Below are 26,958 nucleotides of genomic sequence, written 5' to 3'. Positions count from 1 at the left end.
ATCGTGTATCAAATCATCTCAAATCATACCCAATATCATTTTCAAATCATGCTCCAATATCATGTCTGAAATCATGTTTCTACCATGTCTCCAATCATGCCCTAATATCACAAATCATCTCAAATAATGTTTCATATCGTGTCTCAATATCATGTCTTAAATCATGTCAATATCATGCCTCATATCATGTATCAATGGTATTTCTCAAATCATCTTAATTTTATTCAACAGAATCATGCTTCCATATCACGCTCAAATGTTTTAAATCATACCTCAAATCACATTTCAAATCATGTTTCAAATCATGCCTCAAATCAGGTCCATAGATCATGTCTCAAATCCATCTTCTAGCCCAGCCCTCACACCCAGTGCTTTCAAAGATATGTCACCCCTGAACATATTCTGTGACCGACCACTCCTGGATTGAGAATGGAAAAGTTTGCACAAAAACTCTCTCCATCCAAGTCCATATCCTAAGTATGTCAGTAGAAAGGAACTGAATATGCTGGTTTAAACTGAAGATAGACTCAAAAAGCTGGAGTAGCTCAGCTGGACATGCAGCATCCCTGGAGAGAAGGAATGGGTGACATTTCAGGCCGAGTCTGAAGAAGGGTCTTGACTCGAAACGCCACCCATTCCTTCTCTCCAGAGATACTTCCTGTCCCGCTGAGTTACTCCAGCTTTTTTGTCGATCCTAAGTCATGTGGGTCCGAATGAAAGGTAACAACGCAATGCATTTTTTGGCATTAATTAATTAAATATTAAAAAGTGGCATGATATCACCCTTCCAAAAGCTATGCCATGCTTCAATTACAATATTTGCTTATTATTTGTGACGACAATTACAATCCTAAATAACAATGTCTTCACTTGCCACTCATTTGAGAGAATGGCGCTCGCCATGCTGAGAGAATGGAGCGGCTGGGCTTGTGCACTCTGGAGTTTAGAAGGATGAGAGGGAATCTTATTGAAACACATAAGATTATTAAGGGTTTGGACACGCAAGAGGCAGGAAACATGTTACCGATGTTGGGGGAGTCCAGAACCAGGGGCCACAGTTTACGAATAAGGGGTAGGCCTTTTAGAACGGAGACGAGGAAACACTTTTTCACACAGAGAGATGTGAGTCTGTGGAAAACTCTGCCTCAGAGGGCGGTGGAGGACCGGTTCTCTGGATACTTTCAAGAGAGACCTAGAAAGGGCTCTTAAAGATAGCGGAGTCAGGGGCTATGGGGAGAAGGCCGGAACGGGGTACTGATTGGGGATGATCAGCCATGATCACATTGAATGGCGGTGCTGGCTGGAATGGCCGAATGGCCTACTCCTGCACCTATTGTCTATTGTCTATTCGTTGTTGCATTCTGAGCTGCTCCATGCAAATGTAGACTCTTGTCATTCAATAAAGAGTGTTAGAAAGTACTATTTTATAATTCAATCGGTGGCTTAACCTGAAGAGGATCGTAACTAAGAGCTGGATCTTAATTATTAGTTTAGCAGCAGCACTACCAGAGAACCTTTGACAGAATAATATACTGCAGATGCCATAAGTATTTAAAAAAAATATTTAAAGTATGAAAAAAGCTCAACAGGTTTTGCAGCATATGAGGAGGTAGCCTTAATGGTCGATGACTTAGCATCAGATGAGATGTTGTCATCCTGACATGTTACTTCTGCTCTGGAAAGTGGCGTCTTGCCTGTTCAGTGGTTGGAATGTGCCCTGTTTTAATATGAGACCGTCCTTCGTTGGCCTTTACAATGAATGTGTCGCAGCTAAATTTTGAAAGAATTGATGTAATCCTCTTATAAGGTCAACTTCAATGGGAAATAACATTGAGAAGATTGACAGCAATGTCCTTAGACTAGACGCATTTGCCCTCCTCAAAGCTGAGTATAGTTAGAGACTTTCAAATAAAAATGTATAACAGTGAGAAAAAAAATCATGATTGCTAACTACATTTTGATTAGTACGGGTGTCAGGGGTTATAGGGAGAAGGCAGGAGAATGGGGTTGAGAGGGAAAGATAGATCAGCCATGATTGAATGGCAGAGTAGACCTGATGTTGAATTGCCTAATTCTACTCCCATAACATGAACATTTTCTAATAATCCCTTTTACACCTAATCTATATTACTAAATTCTGATCTTGACCACTTCCTGTTGTTCTGTATATTGAATTTAGAAAAACTGCTGCCACTTACGGCTGTGATTTTTGACCATCTTACTCAGACTCCCCCTCCGCTGCTCAGGACATGAGGATTTTTCCCATTGATGAAAAATAAAAGAGTTATTAGTGTTTAAAAAATGTTGAGATTCTCTCTCCTGAAGGCCACGCCCCTTCCGGAGGGACTAAAAATCCCGGAAGTGTTGAGTGCCTCAGTCAGTCTCTGCAAGATGGGGAAGCGAGAGGGTCATGTCTCTCTGTCTGAGCTGTGAAAAACACTGAAAACATGTCTACTAAACTGTGAGTGGTTTTACTGACATGTCAGTGCCTTTAATGTGGATTGAATATATCGTTTGGAAATGCTAAAGCTGTGTTGCCTTTGGTTTGGAAATGCTAATGCTGTGTTGCCTTTGGTTTGGAAATGCTGAAGCTGTGTTGCTTTGGTTTGGAAATGCTGAAGCTGTGTTGCCTAATTAAAGTTGCTTTGCCTAATTAAAGTTGCTTTGCCTAATTAAAGTTGCCCTGCCTAATTAAAGTTACCTTGCCTAATTAAAGTTGCCATGCCTAATTAAAGTTGCCCTGCCTAATTAAAGTTGCCCTGCCTTCTATATAATTAAAAGTCTAATCTTGACCACTTCCTGTTTGCGCTTTATATTGATTTTAGGGAAAATGCTACCACGTACGGCTGTGATTTTTGGCCATCTTACTCAGAGTCTCCCTCCGCTCATCAGTTGCCAAGGATTTTTCCCATCAATGAAAAATAAAAGAGTTATTAGTGTTTAAAAAATGTTGAGATTCTCTCTCCTGCCAATCACGCCATGAGGGCCATGCCCCATCTGGTGGGAGGGGGGAGGGACTATAGAACCCAGAAGTGTGGGCGTGGCTCAGTCTCTGCAAGATGAAGGAGGGAGAGGTCACGCCTCACTGTCTTTAGTGACCTTGCACCTTGTTTGAAATGGTATGAAACTGCACTTGAATTTGGTGGCCTTGCACCCTGCTTGAAGTGGTCAGTAACTGCACTTGAATTTGATGGGCTTGCACTCTGTTTGAAATGGAATTTCAAGGAATAGCCGTGAGTCAACTGCCAGCCCACCAGCCGTGAGTGAGTGAGCTGCCAGCATAACAGGCTTGAGTGGCTGAGCCGCCAGCCCAAGAATCCATTCGGCCCACAATGTCCATACTAGCCCTCTGGAAACCAGTCCCTTCAGCCCACAACACCCATACTAGCACTCCAGAAAGCCCCCCACCCCTCTGGCCACCAATATTGGAATTGGTGGAGAAGTGGAATATTGCATTGGGGGACCAGCCCTCCCGTGTGATGCTGGGACCCAACGGATCCCACTTAGTCTAATTTTTTCTATTTATAAGACTATTAATACTGCTTGCATGTATTTCAATGGTCAAAAGTACATGAGATAGATAATGTAATTGATTTTTAAAAATATTTTTATTGAGCAAGGTGTAAGTATTACATAAGTGAACAATTCTCAAGTTTGATGCACGCACCATCAATAACAGCATGGCACAAAAGACAAAGTTCTCTCAATTATTTTGAAAAGTTTTTGAACTTCAGTCTGTTGTTTCAATTTCAATTCAACTGTTGTTTCATTTGGAAAATTTACACCGCGAGTTGCTTTATCTTTAGTTTTTATGAATGAATGAAATTACCAGGACTGCTGTGATTAACTTTGCTACCGACACAAATCAGAAATGACCTCTTCCGTTCAGAAGCTCAGTCTCGAGAATATGGCTCGGCAGTTGTTTGTTTCAGTGCATAATTGCTACATATCCAAGTTAGGTTTAGTTATTTTTGTCAGCCTGACGGAAGAAATCTTATTAATGTGTCTGTAATCAACGGATATGCTTCAGAGCACAATATGACAAGTCTTGGCACATCCCTTTAGAAGGCACCGTGCTTTGAAATGGTCAATTGCATCTCTGAATAAACAATAAATACTGCACACATACATATATTTTCTATTCAATATCTTAAATATTAATGAAGAGGGGATGAGCAGTTTCCTATGTTGAGTCATGTATAATTGTCAAATATTCGCAAATCAGGTTCAGCACAGAGGAATGAATATGAAACTCATACCTATTTGTACCTAACAAATCGGTCTCACATTTAGTGAGGGACTTATACTGCAACAAATGTTGTTGTTACTTTTTGCAGCATAGGTCTTTGCAGCTATTAGAGATAAAATGGCCCAATCGACCAAATTGACCAAAAATTACCAAATTACCGAATTGGTAGTAAGGACGGCGATTTCAAGAGGACTAGAATACTACAACAAGGATGTAGTGCTGAGGTTCTATAAAGGGCCTGTCCCACTTACGCGACATTTTCGGTGACTGCCGGCACCTGTCATAGGTTGCCGAAAATCTTCAACTTGTTGAAAATCCAGCAGTGACCAGAAAGATGCTACGACTCTTTGGGTGGCTGGGAGACGACTCGCGACCATAGAGGTGACCCCTTGGCAACATGTCACGGGGTGAAGCCTGTATGGTCGTGAGTAGTCACCCAAAGAGTCGTACCGTGTTTTGGTTGCCGCTGGATTTTCAACATGTTGAAAGTTTTCGGTGACCGGCAACGTACTATGATGGGTGCCGGCAGTAGGTCAGGCCCTTAAGGTGCTGTTCAGGCCTCATTTCAAGCCTTGCGAGCAATTTTGGGCTTCATATCTGAGGAAGGATGTTTTAGACATGGAGAGGGTCCAGAGGAGGTTTACGAGAATGATCCCAGGAATGGGTGGGTTAATATATCATGAGTGTTTGATTGCACTGGAAATCTACTTGCTGGAGTTTCGAAGGATGAGGGGGGACCTCATTGGAACTTACCGAATAGTGAAAGGCTTGGATACAGTGGATAAGGAGAGGATGTTTCCACCAGTGGGAGAGTCTAGGACCAGAGGTCATAGCCCCAGAATTAAAGGTCGTTCCTTTAGGAAGGAGATGAGGAGGAATTTCTTTGGTCAAAGGTTAGTTAATCTGTGGAATTCATTGCCACAGATGGCCGTGGAGGCCAAGTCAATGGGTATACAGATACAGATAGATTTTTGATTAGTACGGGTGTCAGAGGAGACATGAGGAGACAGGAGAATGGGGTTAAGAGGGGAAGATAGATCAGTTATGATTGAATGTCAGAATAGACCTGATGGATTAAATGGCCTAATTCTGCTCCTATCATATGAATTTATGACCAATTTTATGCATATTTTAAATATTAGCTATAGTTTTGGGAATGTGCCGGCTTCCATTTAAGATGGAGATGAAAATGCATAGGGATTGTTTTCAACAAACAGCACAGAGAGAGTGACAGTGAGTAGACCACTAGTTTAAGGCAGGAGAACAAATAACTGGAACGTTATGGACTGCACAATTTGGAGGTCGTTTGACTGTCAGTCATAGCTAGTGCCAGATCAACAAGCCAATTCTAGAATCTTTTCATATCTCTAGTTTCCTTCTCCCCTGTAGAAGGGTCACCACCCATTCGTGGTTTTTTAGTTAAAAAAAAAATCTTAGCCGGCTTTACCTTGCGCTAAATGTTATTCCCTTGTCATGCATCTATACATTGTAAATGGCGGCATGGTAATCATATATTATCTTTCTGCTGACTGGATAGCACGCAACGAAAACTGTTCACTGTACCTTGGCACACGTGACAATGAACTAAACTGAACTGATAAACTAAACTGAGCCTCACTCCATGTAATTGAGTTGAGTTTAGTAGAGTTAGGTCATACTCTATTGAACTGTTGAGTCGAGTTGAGTCTACTCCTACTTTTCAAAGACTTTGGCCTTAGGAAACCTTGACTGCGTAAAAGCCCTGTCCCATGGTATGAGTTCATTCCAACAGCTCTCCCGAGTTTGCCCTGATTCGAACTCGGAGATTTACGGTAATGGCCGCTCGTCAGTACTCGGGGCTCTCGTGGACATTTTTCATCACGTTGAAAAATCTTCACGAGTCTTCCCGTGCTTACCTGCCGTAAGCGAGTCTTCCCGAGTACCTGCCGTTAGCGTTACGAGCCGCTAAGAGACGTCCCCGAGCTCCGACGTACCCGCTACGTTCATTCTCCGTGCTTACCACGAGTTTGATTTTTTTTAACTCGGGAGAGCTCTTGGAATGAACTCGTACAGTGGGACAGGGCTATTACTGCTCATTAAGTGACAGGAGCAGAATTAGGCCATTCAGCCCCATCAAGTCTACTCCGCCATTCAATCGTGGCTGATCTATCTCTCTCTCTCTCAACCCCATTCTCCTGCCTTCTCCCCATAACCCCTGACACCCGTACTTATCAAGAATATATCTCTCTCAGCCTTAAAAATATCCATTGACTTGGCCTCCACAGCCTTCTGTAGCAAATAATTCCACAGTTTCACCACCCGCTGACTAATGAAATTCCTCCTCATTTCCTTCCTAAAGGTACATTCTTTAATGGCGAGGCTATGGTCTCTGGTCCTATATTCTCCCAATAGTGGGAAACATCCTCTCCATATCCACTCTATCCAAGCCTTTCCGTTTAGAGATACAGCGCAGAAACAGGCCCTTCGGCCCACCGAGTCTGCGCTGACCAGCGATCCCCGCACATTAACACTATCCTACACACACCGGGGACAATTTACACATACACCAAGCCAATTAACCTACAAACCTGCACGTCTTTGGAGTGTGGGAGGAAACCGAAGATCCCGGAGAAAACCCACGCAGGTCATGGGGAGAACGTACAAACTCCGCACTGACAGCATCCGTAGTCGGGATCGAACCCGGGTCCCCGGCGCTGCAAGCGCTGTAAGGCAGCAACTCTACCGCTGCGCCACCGTGACCGCCCTAAATTGCAGGTGGTAGAATTTCTGAGAGGGCGGAGGAGATTTACAAGGGTAGATCTTGAAGAACACACCTTTTTAACGCTGAGATGGAATTTGCACATTCAACTGTGTGTCCTACTGCTTGTCTGCTTGAAGTGTGCGCCCTAATATCTACGGCGCCTTGGATCCATCATTATAATACGAAGATAGACACAAGATGCTGGAGTGACTCAACGGGTCAGGCAGCATCTCTGGATAGAAGGAATGGGTGACATTTCGGGTCGAGACCCTTCTTCAGGCTGAGAGTCGGGGAGAGGGAAACTAGTGGTATGAAAAGGCACAAGGAACAAATGAATGAAAGGACAAATCTAATAATTTAAATTTTAAATTTTAATTTTAATTTAAAATAATTTTAATATTTTAATATTTTAAATAATGTATGTCTATTGTCTATTTTTATTGATATGTTGTCTGTCTGTGTTTTTAATATTACTTGCACATTTGGAGTATGGGGAAACGTAATTTCAATCCTATGTGTAACTACTGTTGCATAATTGAATTGACAACAAAGTTTACTTTGACTTGACTTGACTAAGCCAGCCAAGATGATCAAGGTGGTGCCTGCAGATGTCATTATTGGCTGTGGAAGAGGTGATACCAAGTGGATACAAACTGTAGAACTAATCCGGATGACAGCGAAACTAGTGCGACGACTAGGATGGGAGGGGGATGGAGAGAGAGGGAAAGCAAGGGTTACTTGACCATATAACCATATAACAATTACAGCACGGAAACAGGCCATCTCGGCCCTACAAGTCCATGCCGAACAATTATTTTTTTTCCCCTTAGTCCCACCTGCCTGCACTCATACCATAACCCTCCATTCCCTTCTCATCCATATGCCTATCCAATTTATTTTTAAATGATACCAATGAAACCTGCCTCCACCACTTCCACTGGAAGCTCATTCCACACCGCCACCACTCTCTGCGTAAAGAAGTTCCCCCTCATATTACCCCTAAACTTCTGTCCCTTAATTCTGAAGTCATGTCCTCTTGTTTGAATCTTCCCTATTCTCAAAGGGAAAAGCTTGTCCACATCAACTCTGTCTATCCCTCTCATCATTTTAAAGACCTCTATCAGGTCCCCCCTTAACCTTCTGCGCTCCAGAGAATAAAGATCTAACTTATTCAACCTATCTCTGTAACTTAGTTGTTGAAACCCAGGCAACATTCTAGTAAATCTCCTCTGTACTCTCTCTATTTTGTTGACATCCTTCCTATAATTTGGCGACCAAAATTGTACACCATACTCCAGATTTGGTCTCACCAATGCCTTGTACAATTTTAACATTACATCCCAGCTTCTATACTCAATGCTCTGATTTATAAAGGCTAGCATACCAAAAGCTTTCTTTACCACCCTATCTATATGAGATTCCACCTTCAAGGAACTATGCACGGTTATACCCAGATCCCTCTGTTCAACTGTATTCTTCAATTCCCTACCATTTACCATGTACATCCTATTTTGATTTGTCCTGCCAAGGTGTAGCACCTCACATTTATCAGCATTTAAACTCCATTTGCCATCTTTCAGCCCATTTTTCCAAATGGCCTAAATCACTTGATATAAGGGAAATCAATATTCATACCGCTGGGTTGTAAACTGGCCAGGAAGGTCTTTCGTGAACATCACATTCAAAGATGGCATTGACAAAATGTGTAAGAAAGAACTGCAGATGCTGGTTTAAATCGAAGGTAGACACAAAATGCTGGAGTAACTCAGCGGGCGAGGCAGCATCTCTGGAGAGAAGGAATGGGCGACGTTTCAGGTCGAGACCCTTCTTCAGACTAATGCCAGGGGAGGGGGCAGGAGAAAGATAGAATGTAGTCGGACACAGTAAGACTAGTGGGAGAACTGGGAAGTGGATGGAGAGAGAAAGCAAGGGCTATCTGAAGTTAGAGAAGTCAATGTTCATACCGCTGGGGTGTAAACTACCCAAGCGAAATATGAGATGCTGTTCCTCCAATTTGCGCTGGGCCTCACTCTGACAGTGGTGGAGGCCCAGGACAGAAAGGTCAGTGTGGGAATGGGAGGGGGTTGAAGTGCTGGGCCACCGGGAGATCAGGTAGGTTAAGACGGACTGAGCGGAGGTGTTCACCGACCCTGTGCTTGGTCTCGCCGATGTAGAGAAGGTGACAAAACTGTCTGATGCGTAATAGGTTGGTAGGATGTGGGATCAAAATTGAGGTGCTGAAACTGACACAAGTTGCCTTGCTGCCTGTTTTGGTGAACTTGCAGCTCCCAGTAACTGCAGATACACGCACGTTGGAACAAGGTGTACGTGCTTCCGTGCCAACAACCTCCTACACGTCAACTAGAAAGATTGCGAATGTCACTGCTGGCTGTAGTTCCAATTGCCAATCTGGGAAAGAGGCATCCTTATTCTAAAATCTCATCTATATATGGTGATCAGAAAACAGATGTCTTGACTGTAACATTGGTCCGAACCATTGGTTGTTCCACCACTCATGTTAGAACAGTAACACATCCTCCATATGACAAATTTGAACAAGAAAGGCCCAACTTATGTTGTGGCCATCCACCCCATATTAACCTCCAACTATTCACACACCAGTATTGGGGTATTAATAAAAAACACACATGATGTGCTTCTTCTTCATCTTGTGTATGGTGTGCACAGCCTAAAGTTGTAGGTCAACTTGTTCCATTGGGAGTGCAGAGACGGTTCACCAGACTGATTCCTGGGATGTCAGGACTGTCTTATGAAGAAAGACTGGATAGACTTGGTTTATACTCTCTAGAATTTAGAAGATTGAGAGGGGATCTTATAGAAACTTACAAAATTCTTAAGGGGTTGGACAGGCTAGATGCAGGAAGATTGTTCCCGATGTTGGGGAAGTCCAGGACAAGGGGTCACAGCTTAAGGATAAGGGGGAAATCCTTTAAAACCGAGATGAGAAGAACTTTTTTCACACAGAGAGTGGTGAATCTCTGGAACTCTCTGCCACAGAGGGTAGTTGAGGCCAGTTCATTGGCTATATTTAAGAGGGAGTTAGATGTGGCCCTTGTGGCTAAGGGGATCAGGGGGTATGGAGAGAAGGCAGGTACGGGATACTGAGTTGGATGATCAGCCATGATCATATTGAATGGCGGTGCAGGCTCGAAGGGCCGAATGGCCTACTCCTGCACCTAATTTCTATGTTTCTATGTTTATGTTTTGATCTATTGATTGCATTAGTCGAAACAAGGTGGACCACATGAAGGTTGCAATCTCCCATCCCTTACTTTTAAATATCATACTAATATCATCCCCTTAAGGCGAAGGGGGAAGATTTAAGAGGAATTTGAGGGGTAACTTTTTCCACACAAAGGGTAGTTCTAGTTTAGTTCTAGTTTAATTTAGAGATACAGCGTGGAAACAGGCCCTTCGGCCCACTGAGTCCGCTCCAACCAGCGATCCCCGCACACTATCACTATCCTACACGCACTAGGGAGAAATTTACATTTACACCGAACCAATTAATCTACAAACCTGTACGTCTTTGGAGTGTGGGAGGAAACTGTGCAAACTCTGTACAGACAGCACCTGTAGTCAGGATCGAACCCGGGTCTCTGGTGCTATAAGGAAGTAGCTCTACTGCTAAGCCACTGTGTTTTCCCATGGGAGGTGGGTGTATGGGACGAGCTGCTGGAGGAGGTAGTTGAGGCTGGGACTATCACAACATTTAAAAAACATTTAGACAGGGACATAAATAAGACAAGTTTATAGGAATATAGGCCAAACACAGGCAGATCGGACCAGTGGAGATGGGACATGTTGGTCAGGTTGAAGAGCCTGTTTCCACGCTGTATGACTATGAGTCTATGACGTATAAAACATCTGAGAAGGGTGAAATCTTGAGTTGCACTGATGTAGAATATTTCTCCTCAGGCTGTTCTGCAACCAGCAGAACTCACATTGACATTTAACTCTAGAACATGATAATATTTATTCACACAATTGAGGTACAAATTGAATGGTAGTCCCAGATGTTGAATGTTATCAAACTATTTCTCGTCTGCAATGGGCAAGTCGATATTGCAGAGTGGCTACCAGGTGAGGACTAGCCTCCATGTTAGTGAGAAAAGTTGTACAGAGCCCTAGTGAGACCACACCTGGAGTATTGTGTGCAGTTTTGGTCCCACAATTTGAGGCAGGACATTCTTGCTATTGAGGGAGTGCAGCGTAGGTTTACAAGGTTAATTCACGGGATAGTGGGACTGTCATACGCTTAGAGAATGGAGTGGCTGGGCTTGTATACTCTGGAATTTAGAAGGATGAGGGGGGATCTTATTCAAACATATAAGATTATTAAGGGTTTGGACACGCAAGAGGCAGGAAACATGTTCCCGGTGTTGGGGGAGTCCAGAACCAGGGGCCACAGTTTAAGAACAAGGGGTAAGGCATTTAGAACGGAGTTGGGGAAACACTTTTTCACACAGACAGTTGTGAGTCTGTGGAATTCTCTACCTCAGAGGGCGGTGGAGGCTGGTTCTCTGGATACTTTCAAGAGAGCACGACGGGGCTCTTAAAGATAGCAGAGTCAGGGGATATGGGGAGAAGGCAGGAACGGGGTACCGATTGTGGATGTGCAGCCATGATTACATTAAATGGCGGTGCTGGCTTGAAGGGCCGAATGGCCTGCTCCTGCACCTATTGTCTATTGTCTGTTGTTTATTGACTAAAGAAATTCTTCCTCATCTCGTTCCTAAAGCAACGTCCTTTAATTGTGAGGCTGTGACCTGTGGTCCTAGACTCTCCCACTAGTGGAAACATCCTCTCCACATCCACTCTATCCAAGTTATGTGGGCGTGATCCTAGTTAGAGGTGGCTGGCACTTGCCTCTCTGAACAGCACTGCTGAATTTTAGCTGTGAGTTTTAACCTCAGTGTATTTAGTGGCCGAAAGTAAATGTTGAACTGGAGTCAAGGGTTGTCCACGGACACTGGAATAATATTGTCAAACCCATTCATTAATATCAACATTATAGTTTGAAAAGTTCAACAGTCTGGGCGGTCACGGTGGCGCAGCGGTAGAGTTGCTGCCTTTACAGTTCTCACCGCGCTGGAGACCCGGGTTCGATCCTGACTACGGGTGCTGTCTGTACGGAGTTTGTACGTTCTCCCCGTGACCTGCGTGGGTTTTCTCTGAGATCTTCGGTTTCCTCCCACACTCCAAAGACGTACAGGTTTGTAGGTTAATTGGCTTGATATAAAATGGAAATTGTTCCTGGTGTGTATAGGGGTAGCGTTAGTGTGCGGGGATCGCCAGTCGGCGCGGACTCGTTGGGCCGAAGGGCCTGTTTCCGTGCTGTGTCTATAAACAAACGTAAACTAAACTGAAACCACATCAGTGAGTTCATCAGTAATCTTCTGGTGGCCCAGAGGTGCAGCTGGTAGAGCTGCTGCCTCACATGACCGAGACCCGGATATGATGCTAACTTTGGATGCTGTCTGTGTGGAGTTTGCATGTACTCCCTGTGGCTGCATGGGTTTCCTCCAGTTTCCTCCCACATCCCAAAGAGGCAGGTACTATCACAACGTGTAAACAATGGCGATTGAATGGGGCAGTAGACACGATGGGCCGAATGGCCTGATTCTGTTCCGGGAGCAGATTTATTCTTCCCTCTGAACCCCATTCTCCTGCGATCTCTCCATAACCCCTGAATCTCTTACTGATCAAGAATCTATCAGTCTTGATTGTTGCTCTGCATGGTTGCAGCTCAGAATGTGATTAGCGTAATGACTGATTCCACTGCAATCACTTGCACATGAGGTGTATAATGTCGTGAGAATGGATAGGGTCTTTAACCCGAGGGGAACCAAGGTCTAGATGTGTAGGAAAGAACTGCAGATGCTGGTTAAAATCGAAACGTAGACACGAAATCCTGGAGTAACTCAGCGGGACAGGCAGCATCTCTGGAGAGAAGGAATGGGTGACGTTTCGGGTCGAGACCCTTCTTCATACTGACCAAGGGGCTCGACCCAAATCGTCACCCATTCCTTCTCTCTAGAGATGCTGCCTCACCCGCTGAGTTACTCCAGGATTTTGTGTCTACCAAGAACTAGAGGTCACAGTTGAAGAATAAGGGATAAGCCATTTAGAACGGAGACGAGGAAACACTTTTTCTCACAGAGAGTTGTGAGTCTGTGGAATTCACTGCCTCAGAGGGTGGTGGAGGCAGGCTCTCTGGATGCTTTCAAGAGAGAGCTAGATGGGGCTCTTAAAAATAGTGGAGTCAGGGGAGAAGACAGGAACAGGGTACTGATTGGGGATGATCACATTGAATGGCGTTGCTGGCTCGAAGGGCCGAATGGCCTACTCCTGCACCTATTGTCTATTGACATAGGTTTAAATTGATGGGGGTGAAGGGGGGTGGGGAGAGGGGAGGAACTTAATAGGAACCTGAGGGGCAATCTTTTTCACACAAAGGGTGGTGGGTGTATGGAATGAGCTGAGGAGGCAGTTGAGGAAGGTACAGTTACAACATTTAAAAATCATTTGGACAGGTGCATGGATAGGATAGGTTTAGAAGAATATGGGCCATGAGGCAGGTGAGACTATTGTAGATGGGGCATATTGGTCAGGATGGCCAAGTTGGGCCGAAGGCTCCGTTTCCACGCTGTATAACACTTTGTACTGATGTGTACATTAGGAACCGAAGAGAGACACAAAAAGCTGGAGTAACTCAGCGGGACAGACAGCATCTCTGGAGAGAAGGAACGGTTGTGACATCCTTGAAAGGTGTAACATCTTGTGGTGAAATTCACTTGATCATTTTGATTCCAATAATATAATTGTCTTTAGAAAGCAGTCAACAAAGCTCACAAAGCTACAGTCTATATTTTAATCTTGCAATATTTTAATTGTGAAAAAAATACTTTATTCTAATCAGTGTGTGTGTGCGTTATTTGTTATTATGTAATATAACTGGGCATTTGATGTTAACAAAAATCCTGTTGATCCCAAGGCTCTGGAAAATAATTACATATACATATGGTAAGAATATTTTAATACAGCCTTGAAAGCCACAATGCACATGGTTGAATCTCTAGAAATGCATTATATATTCACACTTATAAATCCCTGACCTAATTATGAATTCATAATCATATCCTATGTTGCAGCAATAGCAACAACCTGCTTTTATGTAATATCTTTAATGAAGTAAAATACCCTGAGGTTGTCCACAGCAGTAATTATAAAACAAAATCTAATGTTAAACCCCATAAGAATTTGAGATGAAGCTCATTCAATTAGTTCAGAGATACTGCGCGGGAACAGGCCCTTCGGCCCATCGAATGCGTGCCGACCAGCGATCACCCCATACACTCGCGTTATCCTACACATACTTGGGACAATATACAATTCTTACCGAAGCCAAATTAACCTACAAACCTGTATGTAGACAAAAGTGCTGGAGAAACTCAGCGGGTGCAGCAGCATTTATGGAGCGAAGGAAATAGGCAACGTTTCGGGCCGAAACCCTTTTTTCTTGGATGATCAGCCATGATGATCATGATTTTGGTTGATCAGCCATTCGGACATCGAGCCAGCACCACCATTCAACATGGCCAGCCATGATCATATTGAATGGCGGTGCTGGCTCGAAGGCTGAATGGCCTACTCCTGCACCTATTATCTATGTATCTATTTCCAAAGTCTTCTTATTTTTTAATCTCAAGAATGGGGCACAGAACCCAGAATTGGGCACAGTAATCTATCAGGGAAAAGAATAAGTGCTCGATGTATTTTTTATCATGACTCCCTGTAATCGCCGTTTTCAGATGTATTTATGAAGCTATGGATCATAGCTGGGTTGTTAATTGATTTACTCACCTGCCCACCCACTTTGAAGATGACCTGCACAAGCATATCCTATCTCCTTGCATCCTCACCCCTTTCAAAGTGCCTTGTTTTGCATTGGATATCTTTATATTTCTTTCTGTCGGAATGTGTTAACTCACATTTTGCTGCTTTGGATTTCAACTGCCATCTGTCCACCCACAGCCCAACCTGTCTGCGCCTCCTGATTGGAATTTATTGCCAGTCTCTCTCTCTCTCTCTCTCTCGCTGTTTACTATCTTGCCAAGTATTCCGTCATGTGGAAATGTTTAAAGCATGTCCCTCGAATCCCCATCTCTGAGGGAGATATCAGAAGGAGCAGTGGTCTCCGACTCAACCCTGCCCATAATGTCTACACACCACACAATCTTTTAGTTTAGGTTAGGTTAGAGATACAGCACCAAAAACAGGCCCTTCGGCCCATCGAGTCCGCACCGACTAGCACATTAACACTACCCCTACACTTGGGGCAATTTTACATTGATACCAAAGCCTTAGCCTACAAACCTGCACGTCTTTGGAATGTGGGCGGAAACCGAAGATCTCGGAGAAAACCCACGCAGGTCACGGGGAGAACGTGCAAACTCCGTACAGACAGCACCGGCAGTCAGAATCGAACCTGGGACCCGGGTCTCTGGTGCTGTTAGGCAGCAACACTACCACTGCGCCACTGTGCCGCTGTCTTTTAAATGTTATGATAGTGCCTGCCTCAACTACCTCCTCCGACAGCTCGTTCCATCTACCCACCTTTTCCATTTACACCGCTGTGTAAAAAGGTCGCCCCTCGGGTCACTATTAAATCTTTGCCCCCCTCACTTTAAACCTATGTCCTCTGGTTCTCGATTCCCCTACTCTGGGCAAAAGACTCTGTGTATCTATCCAATCTATTCCTCGCATAATCATGATCATATCAACACCTCATATGTTCCCAAACAGGTTATTCTCATTATTCTGAACCCCATTGAGTACATGATTTAAAAAATAAAATACACAACCTATCTTAATTGAGCAGTCCCTCTCGATCTTGGGATTAATCAAGTGAATCTCCTCTGCACCTGGAACCCGGAATCTATGGCTGTCCACATTTCCCTGGAGTACATTCCATGGCCCTCCAGTAAAGCATCTTGAACTCTGCACCTGCGTCTGACCTCCACACTAATTCATAAAATAGACAATAGACAATAGGTGCAGGAGTAGGCCATTCAGCCCTTCGAGCCAGCACTGTCATTCAATTTGATCATGGCTGATCATCCCCAATCAGTACCTCGTTCCTGCCTTCTCCCCATATCCTCTGACTCCGCTATTCTTAAGGGCCCTATCTAGGACCGAATTACCTATCTAGGTCTCTCTTGAAAGCATCCAGAGAACCGGCCTCCACCGCCCTCTGAGGCAGAGAATTCCACAGACTCACCACTCTCTGTGAGAAAAAGTGTTTCCTCGTCTCCGTTCTAAATGGCTTACTCCTTATTCTTAAACTGTGGCCCCTGGTTCTGGACTCCCCCAATATCGGGAACATGTTTCCTGCCTCTAGTGTGTTCCCATAGCCTGATCCTAATTCCCCAAATGGAAAGGGTACAGGGAAGATTTACGAGGATGCTGCCTGGACTAGAGGGTCTGAGCCATAGGGAGAGGTTGAGTAGGCTGGGACTCTATTCCTTGGAGCGCAGATAAATGAGGGGTGATCTTATATAGGGGTATAAAATCATGAGAGGAATAGATCAGATAGTTGGACATAGGAGAATCGAGGAGCAGAGGACATAGGTTTAAGGTGAAGGGGAAACAATTCAACAGGAATCTGAGGGGTAACTTTTTCACACAAGGAGGTGGTGGGTGCATGGAACAAGCTGCTCGAGGAGGTAGTTGGGGCAGGGACTATCCCAACGTTTAAGAAATAGTTTGACAGATACATGGATCGGACAGGTTTGGAGTGATATGGATCAAACGTAGGCAGGTGGGACTAGTGTAGCTGGGACATGTTGGCTGGTGTGGCCAAGTTGGACTGAAGGGCCTGTTTCCACGCTGCATCACTCTATGACTCTATATAACATGCAACATCAAGAATAAGTTCAATGTTGCATAAGTCATTGTTCTTGGCCTTGGTAAATCAAGGTTGGCTCTGGAAACAGCAGGTGCATTAGAGTCAAACATGTCAAGCTTTTATTCATTGCTACAAATTGTGAATTATAATTGTGGACATATTAAAATTGATGCCATTTATAATTGTACATGTAAGAATCATTGATAGGGTTGGAAGGCAGAACCTCTTTCCCAAGGGTGGAGACGTCGAAGACTAGAGGGCATGGCTTGAAGCTGAGGGGGGGACAAAGTTTAAAGGAGATGTGCGGGGTAGGTTTTTGGTGGGTGCCTGAAACATGCTGCCAGGGGTGAATGAAAATGCGACTGATTTGCTGATCGGGGGCAGTCCCCCCTCCGCCACGGGTACCATGTAATCCCCGTGCTACCTGCTCCATGGTCGGATAGTCGGCGACTAAAACGTCTCCCCCACCTGGTTTGCCAGGTGAGGAGGGGGCTGTGGACCCCCAGCAGGACCAAACACAAGAGGGCGGATGAGCTCCTAGCGAGCCAACGGCCATCCACACTTCAGTAGAAGTTGCGATCACTGTCATACACGGCATCGTAAGGCACCGTGCCTGTTGATGTTTTCAACAATGATGATAATAATATAATAATAATAATAATAATAATAATAATATAGTTTATTGTCATTGCATATAAGTGCAACCAGATTTGGGTTTGCAGCTTCCATCCATAGAAACATAGAAAATAGGTGCAGGAGCAGGCCATTTGGCCCTTCGAGCCTGCACCGCCATTCAATATGAACATGGCTGATCATCCAATTCAGTATCCCATCCCTACCTTCTCTCCATACCCCCTGATCCCTTTAACCACAAGGGCCACATCTAACTTCCTCTTAAATATAGCCGATGAACTGGCCTCAACTACCTTCTGTGGCAGAGAATTCCACAGATTCACCACTCTCTGTGTACAAAATGATTTTCTCGTCTCGGTCCTAAAAGACTTCCCTCTTATCCTTAAACTGTGACCCCTTGTTCTGGACTTCCCCAACATCGGGAATAATCTCCCTGCATCTAGCCTGTCCAACCCCTTAAGAATTTTGTAAGTTTCTATAAGATCCCCCCATCAATCTTCTAAATTCTAGCGAGTACAAGCCGAGTCTATCCAGTCTTTCTTCATATGAAAGTCCTGCCATCCCAGGAATCAGTCTGGTGAACCTTCTCTGTACTCCCTCTATGGCAAGAATGTCTTTCCGACATTCCGACATCATAACTTAAGTAACTACTAAAATTTAGGTTTAGATACCCCGAGAACATGGTTTGTACAAAGAACATTACAACAGTAAAACAGTCAAAACAGACTAAAGTGCATATGTCTCTGTGCGACGTGACCATCCGAGGGAGACAGTCTGTGGGGGTGGGGGGAGCTCAGCACCGTCGGTTCAGAGCAGCTATAGCCCTGGGGAAAAAGCTGATGATATGCAGACCATAGAAGGATATGGACCATATGCAGGCAGCTGAGATTAGTTTTACTTGAAACCATGTTCAGGACAGACATTATTGCCTGTCCCTGTGCTGTACTGTTCTTCTATTAATCTTCCACGTTCTAAATACATTTCAAGATATAAAAGTAAGCAAATGTTGTACTTGTGCAGGAAGGAACTGCAGATGCTGGTTCATAGTGAAAATAGGCACAAAGTGCTGGAGTCACTCAGCGGGTCAGGCAACATCGCTGCATCTCCAGAGATGCTGCCTGACCCACTGAGTTATTCCAGAGGGTCACATTGTGACCATCTTAAGGGCCTGTCCCACTTGGGCGATTTTTTTAGGCGACTACAGGCGACTAGGCTGTTGCCGGGGTGTCGCCCATACGGTCGTGAGTCGTCTCCTCAGTCGCCCAAAGAGTCGTAGCGGCTTTCTGGTCGCCGCTGGATTTTTAACGTGTTGAAAAATGTTCGGCGATGGTGGGTTTGCCGCCAATGAGCGTAGCTTGACTTCTCCTGGCGTAGGCGCTGTCGTGGTTGTCGCCGGGTTAACGTAGGTTGTCGCTGGTGCTGGCTTTGTTTTTAAAGTAATGATTCTGTTTCAAAATGTATGTCTAAGGGGGGTCCAGTCACCAGTTTTACGCCTAAAAATAGCCTAAGTGGGACAGGCCCTTTAGACATTTTATTTGGTTTAGGTTTCCAATTTCATAGCATATTACAGAAGCCAATTAACATACAAGCTCACGCATCTTTGAGGAAATCGGAGCAACTGGAGGAAATCCACACGGTCACAGGGGGAACATGCAAACTCCACACAGAAAGCACCCGAGGTCAGGATCATACCCGAGATAGTTCGCAGTAGACACTGGCGTTCACCAACAGGAAACGCCTGCTTCATCCACCCAAAAACTTTGCTTCTCCTAATCCTAGTGAATTTGCAAAGATAGACACAAAAATGCTGGAGTAACTCAGCGGGACAGGCAGCATCTCTGGAGAGAAGGAATGGGTGACGTTTTGGGTCAGAAGAATATGAAGAAGGGTCTCAACCCAGAAGAGTTGGGAAGAATCTGTCCCTGAATCTGGAGGTGTGCGTTTTCACATTTCTGTACATCTTGCCAGATGGGGGAGGGGAGAAGAGGGAGTGACTGGGGGTGAGACTGGTCCTTGATGATGCTGCTGGCCTTGCCGAGGCAGCGTGAATTGTAGGCTCTGACAGATCTGAAGAAGGGTCTCGACCTGAAAAGTCACCCATTCCTACTCTCCAGAGATGCTGCCTATTGTCCCGCTGAGTTACTCCAGCATTTTGCGCCTATTTTTGGTGTAAACCAGCATCTGCAGTTCCTTCCCGCACATTCTCGTGAATCTCCTTTGGCTGAACACCATCGAAGTTCAAACCAGGATCCTTCGTACAATGTTGTAGATCTGGAATTAGGAAAATAGTGAAGATGTTGTATATTCATGTAAATTTCCTGAAGGCATGTTGAAACTAGACTATGCAGGAAAAAGTAGTGCTTAAAAAACATGATATCCTTTACCAAAGGAGGAACTATTACAGTTTCAAAGTCATAAGATTTATTTCCCCTCGGATTCAAAGCATATGCTTGTGATTTAAGTTTGGATTTTCGCTAATAATGTTCTGTCCCTGAAGAAACATGTCAATTGTGAGTCATGCTGGTTTTATCCACAACTTCCAGGCCAGCAGCTTGGCTAAACATGAGTATGTGAGACTGTGGCGCAGCGGGTGGAGCTGCTGCCTCACAGCGCCTGAGACCTGGGTTCGATCCTGACCTTGGGTGTTGTCTGTGTGGGGTTTGCATGTTCCCCCTGATCTTATTGAAACATATAAGATTATTAAAGGTTTGGACGCACTAGAGGCACTTTCCTTCAGCAGTTGTACAGGGCCCTAGTGAGACCACACCTGGAGTATTGTGTGCAGTATTGGTCCCCTAATTTGAGGAAGGACATTCTTGCTATTGAGGGAGTGCAGCTTAGGTTTACAAGGTCAATTCCCAGGATGGCGGGACTGTCATAAGCTGAGAGAATGGAGCAGCTGGGCTTGTACACTCTGGAGTTTAGGATGAGAGAGACTCTCATTGAAACATGGTTGTTAAGGGCTTGGATACGCTAGAGGCAGGAAACATGTTCCCGATGTTGGGGGAGTCCAGAACCAGGGGCCACAGTTAAAGAATAAGGGGTAAACCATTTAGAACGGAGATGAGGAAACTTTTTCACACAGCGAGTTGTGAGTCTGTGGAATTCTCTGCCTCAGAGGGCGGTGGAGGCCGGTTCTCTGGATACTTTCAAGGGAGAGCTAGATAGGGCTCTTAAAGATAGTGGAGTCAGTGGATATGGGGGAGAAGGCAGGGACGGGGTACTGATTGGGGATGATCAGCCATGATCACAGTGAATGGCGGTGCTGGCTCGAAGGGCCGAATGGCCTACTCCTGCACCTATGTGAAAAAGATACATCTTCTCGATGCGCTGGGACACGTCCTCAGTGATGTGATCTGGGTGTCAGTCATCGGGTGTTTCGGGTCTCACAACATCAGACACCCTCGCCCAGGCGACCCAGCCGGGGTTGATCAGGCCCCGACTTGTGTCCCAGCAGCAACTGCCCACGGATCAGCCATCTTAGTAACCACTCTGCAGGGGTTGGGAGACTCTAGTGCGTGGAGGGACTGGGCTCCGTGGGGTGAGTCCTGGCCGGGCTCTTCCTGCGTCTCACCTGGTTTATGGCCTGTGCGCTGCACCTCTTTCTCCTTCACCGTGCATTTCATTCTCGCCTGAACTATTGTTTATTGTCTATCCAGGTGGGTTTCCTCCGGTTTCCTCCCACACTCCAAAGCCGTGCATGTTTGCAGGTTAGTTGGCCCTCTGTGAATTGCCCCTCGTGTACAGGGAGTGAGATAACATGGAACTAATGTGAATGGGTGATCGGTGGTCTCAGCTGATCATTTCATGGTTATTACGAGCCCCACCACCATATGTTCTGCCTTTGTCATCAATACTGTCCTGGATCATATAGAGGATAGAACATAGAAGAGTCCAACACTGGAACAGGCCTTTCGGCCCACAGGGCCCCGGAGGTCACATCCTCAGAATTAAAGGACGTTCTTTTAGGAAGGAGATGAGGAGGAATTTCTTTAGTCAGAGGGTGGTGAATCTGTGGGATTCCTTGCCACAGAAGGCTGTGGAGGCCAAGTCAGTAGATATTTTTAAGGGAGAGATAGATAGATTCTTGATTAGTGCGGGTGTCAGGGGTTATGGGGAGAAGGCAGGAGAATGAGGTTAGGAGGGAGAGATAGATCATCCATGATTGAATGGTGGAGTAGACCTGATGGGATGAGTGGCCTAATTCTAATCATAGAAACATAGAAATTAGGTGCAGGAGTAGGCCATTCGGCCCTTCGAGCCTGCACCGCCATTCAATATGATCATGGCTGATCATCCAACTCAGTATCCCGTACCTGCCTTCTCTCCATAACCCCCGATCCCCTTAGCCACAAGGGCCACATCTAACTCCATCTTAAATATAGCCAATGAACTGGCCTCAATTACCCTCTGTGGATGAGAGTTCCAGAGATTCACCACTCTCTTTGTGAAAAAAGTTCTTCTCATCTTCGGTTTTAAAGGATTTCCCCCTTATCCTTAAGCTGTGACCCCTTGTCCTGGACTTCCCCAACATCGGGAACAATCTTCCTGCATCTAGCCTGTCCAACCCCTTAAGAAGAATCCTATCCCTTATGTCCTTAATATCCATACCAAGTGAACGTTGATGCCAAGTTAAATTACTCTCCTCTGCATGCACATGGTCCATATTCCTCCATTCCCTGCAAAACCATGTGCCCATCCAAAAGCCTCCTAAACACCACTTTCACATCCGCCTCCACCACCACCATTCCTGGCAGCAAATCCCAGGCACTCACCACCCTCTGTCTAAAACAAAATCTGCTGACAGGTTTTCTATAAACTGTGCCCTTTTCACCTTAAAGCTGTGCCCTCTCATGCCTGGCTACTCTCTAAGCCACTCATGATTTTAAATCCATCTTCAGCTCACCCCTCAGTCTCTGTAGCTCCAGAGAAAATAATCCAAGTTTGTCCAACCCCTCCCTCACAGCTAAGTGATGAGAGGGTTCAGGAATTATTATAACGGTGGCTCAGCGGTAGAGTCGCTGCCTCACGGCGCCAGAGACCCTAGTTCGAGCCTGACTACGGGCACTGCCTGTACGGAGTTTGTACGTTCTCCCCGCGACCTGTGTGGGTTTTCTCCGAGATCTTCCGTTTCCTCCCACGCTCTAAAGACGTACAGGTTTGAGTGTTAATTGGCTTGGTAAAAAATGGTAAATTGTCCCGTAGAACCTAGAAAATAGCTGAAGGAGGAGGCCATTCGGCCCTTCGAGCCTGCACCGCAATTCAATATGATCATGGCTGATCATCCAACTCAGTATCCTGTACCTGCCTTCTCTCCTTACCCCCTGATCCCTTTAGCCACAAGGGCCACGTCTAACTCCCTCTTAAAAATAGCCAATGAACTGTGGCCTCAACCACCTTCTGTGGCAGAGAGTTCCAGAGATTCACCGCTCTCTGTGTGAAAAATGTTTTTCTCATCTCGTTCCTAAAAGATTTCCCCTTTATCCTTAAACTGTGACCCCTTTGTTCTGGACTTCCTCAACATCGGGAACAATCTTCCTGCATCTAGCCTGTCCAACCCCTTAAGAATTTTGTAAGTTTCTATAAGATCCCCCATCAACCTCCTAAATTCTAGAGAGTACAAGCCGAGTCTATCCAGTCTTTCTTCATATGAAAGTCCTGACATCCCAGGAATCAGTCTGGTGAACCTTCTCTGTACTCCCTCTGTGGCAATAATGTCCTTCCTCAGATTTGGAGACCAAAACTGCACGCAATACTCCAGGTGTGGTCTCACCAAGACCCTGTACAACTGATTGTGATCATGGCTGATCGTCCCCAATCAAAAACCCTTCTCCCCATATCCCTTGATTCCACTAGCCCCTAGAGCCCCCGAGCCTAAATGGGGGCACTGTTAATGTGTGGGGATCGCCGGTCGGTGCAGACCCGGTGGGCCGAAGGGCCTGTTGCCACTTTGTATCTCTAAACTAAATCTCTAAACTAAACTAAACTAAACTAAATTGCATCATTTGAGCATTAACAATGTGACCTATGAGTGAATTTGTTGGAATTTCATCCATTTATATTTAACTCTACAAAAATCAAATCAAATCCTCAAGTTGCAAATTAAAAATACAACCTCCAGCTGATGCCGGATTTAAAGTTGAAACATTGTAACATTGTAAAATGCTTGGCAAACCAACTAACTCCTTATTGCATATTTCAAATTGATTGATAGAGGGGTTTTATTTATTTGGAAGTGGACGTATATCACAGAAATAAATTTTTCACCACACTAATAAATCAGACTTTGTCTGTATTTCATTCAAAATGATTTTGTTTTAATTGAAAACTGCTTAAATTTGAATTTTCCATATTAGATGTAAGGTTCATTGAAGGTTCTTTCAGTTTGATTTCGGCCTGGTGTTTTGGTCAACTTCCCAAAGAATCAATTGATTTAGTTTAGATTAGAGATACAGCACGGAAACAGGCCCTTCGGCCCGCCGAGTCCGCGCCGACCAGCGATCCCCGCACGTTGACACAATCCTACACACACTAGGGACAATTCACATTTATACCAAGCCAATTAACCTACAAACCTGTACGTCTTTGGAGTGTGGGAGGAAACCGGAGCACCCGGAGAAAACTCACGCAGGTCAGGGGGAGAACGTGCAAACTCTGTACAAACAGCACCCGTGGTCGGGATCGAACCCGGGTCTCTAGCACTGTAACACAGCAACTCTACTGTGCTGCCTCAGTATTGTCACGTGTACCGAGGTACAGTGAAAAGCTTTTCTTTGCGAGCTATCCAGTCAACGAAAAGACGATAGATGATTGGGGATGATCAGCCATGATCACATTGAATGGCGGTGCTGGCTTTTGAAGGTCCGTATGGCCTACTCCTGCACCTATTGTCTATGGTCTATTGATACAAGAATACATTCAGTGGTTAGAGCATTCATTACGTTCCCAACATTTGCAGTGAGTTACAACTCCTGAACAACTGGATGAGTCATGATTCAGACATTGTTATCTACTGTGTGGAGTTTGCACGTTCTCACTGTAACCGTGTGGGTTTCCTCCGGGTGGGTGCTCCGGTTTCCTCTCACATCCCGAAGTCGAGCAGGTTTGTAGATTAATTTCCCCAGCAACTTCCCCCCCCATCGCGTGTAGGAAGTGAATGTGAAAATGGGACAATGTAGGACTCGGTGGACAGAAGAGCCTGTTTCCATCGGTATCTCTAACCTAAACTAGAGAGTATAGATTAGAGATTAAAGATTTAAAAGGGCAAGTTCTTAATGCAGAGATGGGCTTGTATATGGGCTAGCTGCTAGAGGAAGTGGTGGACTCGGTGGGCCGAAGGGTCTGTTTCCATGCTGTATCGCTAAACCAAACTAAACTATTTTATTGTTTCGAAGATAGACACAAAATGCTGGAGTAACTCAGCGGGACAGGCAGCAGCATCTCTGGAGAGAAGGAATGGGTGACGTTTCATGTCAAGACCCTTCTTCTGACTTTTGTGAAATTTATTGTCCATGTAAAGAAAGACTTTCACATCCCATTCTAATAAACTAAACTAAACTAAACTAAAATAACTCTGGTTGGGTTTAAAATGGGTTCATTGGGTCTTGTTACTATTGTGAACATATCAAAGTACAGAGCTGACTGATGATGTGACTGACTCTTCAGGTATGATTGGAAAAGTTCCCCTCATTAATATCTTTGCTAAAAAAGGATTCAAGGTTAATTCATTATGTAGAAACAGGGAACTGCAGGTGCTGGTTTACACAAAAGGACACAAAGCTAGTGTAAGTTCAAGTTCATAAGGGATAGGAGCAGAATTAGGCCATTCGGCCCATCGTCTACTCCGCCATTCAATCATGGCTGATCCATCTTTCCCTCCTAACCCCATTCTCTTGCCTTCTCCCCATAACCCCTGACACCCGTACTATCTATCTCTGCCTAACCCCATTGTCTGTGGCAATGAATTCTACAGATTCACCACCCTCTGACTAAAGAAATTCCTCCTCATCTCCGGCCTAAAGTACGTCCTTTAATTCTGAGGCTATGGCCTCTGGTCCGAGGCTCTCCCACTAGTGCAAACATCCGCTATCCTCATTCACTCTATCCAGGCTCTAGACTGTAACTAATGACTGTGTCAGTATGGGACTGGTGTGGACCTGGAACACACTGTGTGGTGGTGGAGTCAATGGAAGGGAGGATGGTTTGCGTGATGGTTTGGGCTGTGACCACAACTCTGGGCCTATACTCGCTGGAGTTTAGAAGGGTGAGGGGGGACCACATTATAACTTTCCGAATAGTGAAAGGCCCGGATAGAGTGGATCTGAAGGCTGACGCAATAGTTTAGAGGCTGTTTAAGAACGTTATAGATAGGCACATGGAAGTGCAGGGAATAGAGGGATATGGATCACGTGCAGGCAGATGAGATCAACTTAACTTGGCATCATGTTCGGCACGAACATTGTTCCTGTGCTGTACTGTTCTATGTTCAATGGTTAACATTGCTTGTTGCGGCAAATTGATGGAGCCTATTCTTGTCCAGTTGAATGACAAACTGAGAGAGTTTAGAAACATAAAAACATAGAAAAACAGGTGCAGGATTAGGCCATTCGGCCCTTCGAGCCAGCACCGCCATTCAATGACGGGAGAAGACAAATAAAGGATCTAATCTAATCTAATCTAATCGAGGACCAGAGGACATAGGTTCAAGGTGAAGAGGTAAAGATTTAATAGGAATCCGAGGGGTAACTTTTTCACACAAGGGGTGGTGGATGTATGGAACAAGCTGCCAGAGGAGGCAGTTGAGGCTGGGACTATCACAATGTTTAAGAAGCAGCTAGACAGGTACATGGATAGGACAGGTTTGGTGGGATATGGACCAAACGCAAGCAGGTGGGACCAGTGTGGATGGGACATGTTGGTCGGTGATTTTTCCCCACATCCCTTGATTCCTTTAGCCCCAATAGCTAAATCTAACACTCTCTTGAAAACAAGAGTGTCTTTGGAACACTTCATTCAGTTTTTCAATACACTTATGAAGAATATTGAATAATTGAAACGTTGAGTTTTATTAAGTTGGCCTTCATAACAAGAGGACTTGAGTATAGGAACAATGAGGTCCTTCTGCAGTTGTACAGAGCCCTTGTGAGACCACACCTGGAGTATTGTGTGCAGTTTTGGTCCCCTAATTTGTGGAAGGACATTATTTCTATTGAGGGAGTGCAGCGCAGGTTTACAAGGTTAATTCCCGGGATGGCGGGACTGTCATTTGCTGAGAGAATGGAGCGGCTGGGCTTGTACACTCTGGAATTTAGTAGGATGAGAGGGTATCTTATTGAAACATATAAGATTATTAAGGGTTTGGACATGCTAGAGGCAGGAAACATGTTCCCGATGTTTGTGGAGTCC

The 26,958-nt window shown here is 44.9% G+C and overlaps 1 protein-coding gene across 1 annotated transcript in view; it reads left to right on the top strand.

Annotated features, from left to right (window-relative positions):
- LOC129699279 (synaptosomal-associated protein 25-A-like) overlaps window positions 1-26,958 on the top strand; it is a 110,198-nt gene that overhangs the window by 2,060 nt on the left and 81,180 nt on the right. The gene's annotated exons all lie outside the window — the stretch shown is intronic.

This window comes from Leucoraja erinacea, chromosome 8 (assembly GCF_028641065.1).
Source record: "Leucoraja erinacea ecotype New England chromosome 8, Leri_hhj_1, whole genome shotgun sequence".
In the NCBI taxonomy this organism is placed as follows: Eukaryota; Metazoa; Chordata; class Chondrichthyes; order Rajiformes; family Rajidae; genus Leucoraja; species Leucoraja erinaceus.
The sequence above is the reverse complement of the archived record's forward strand: the minus strand, read 5'-3'. Positions and strand labels throughout refer to the sequence as shown.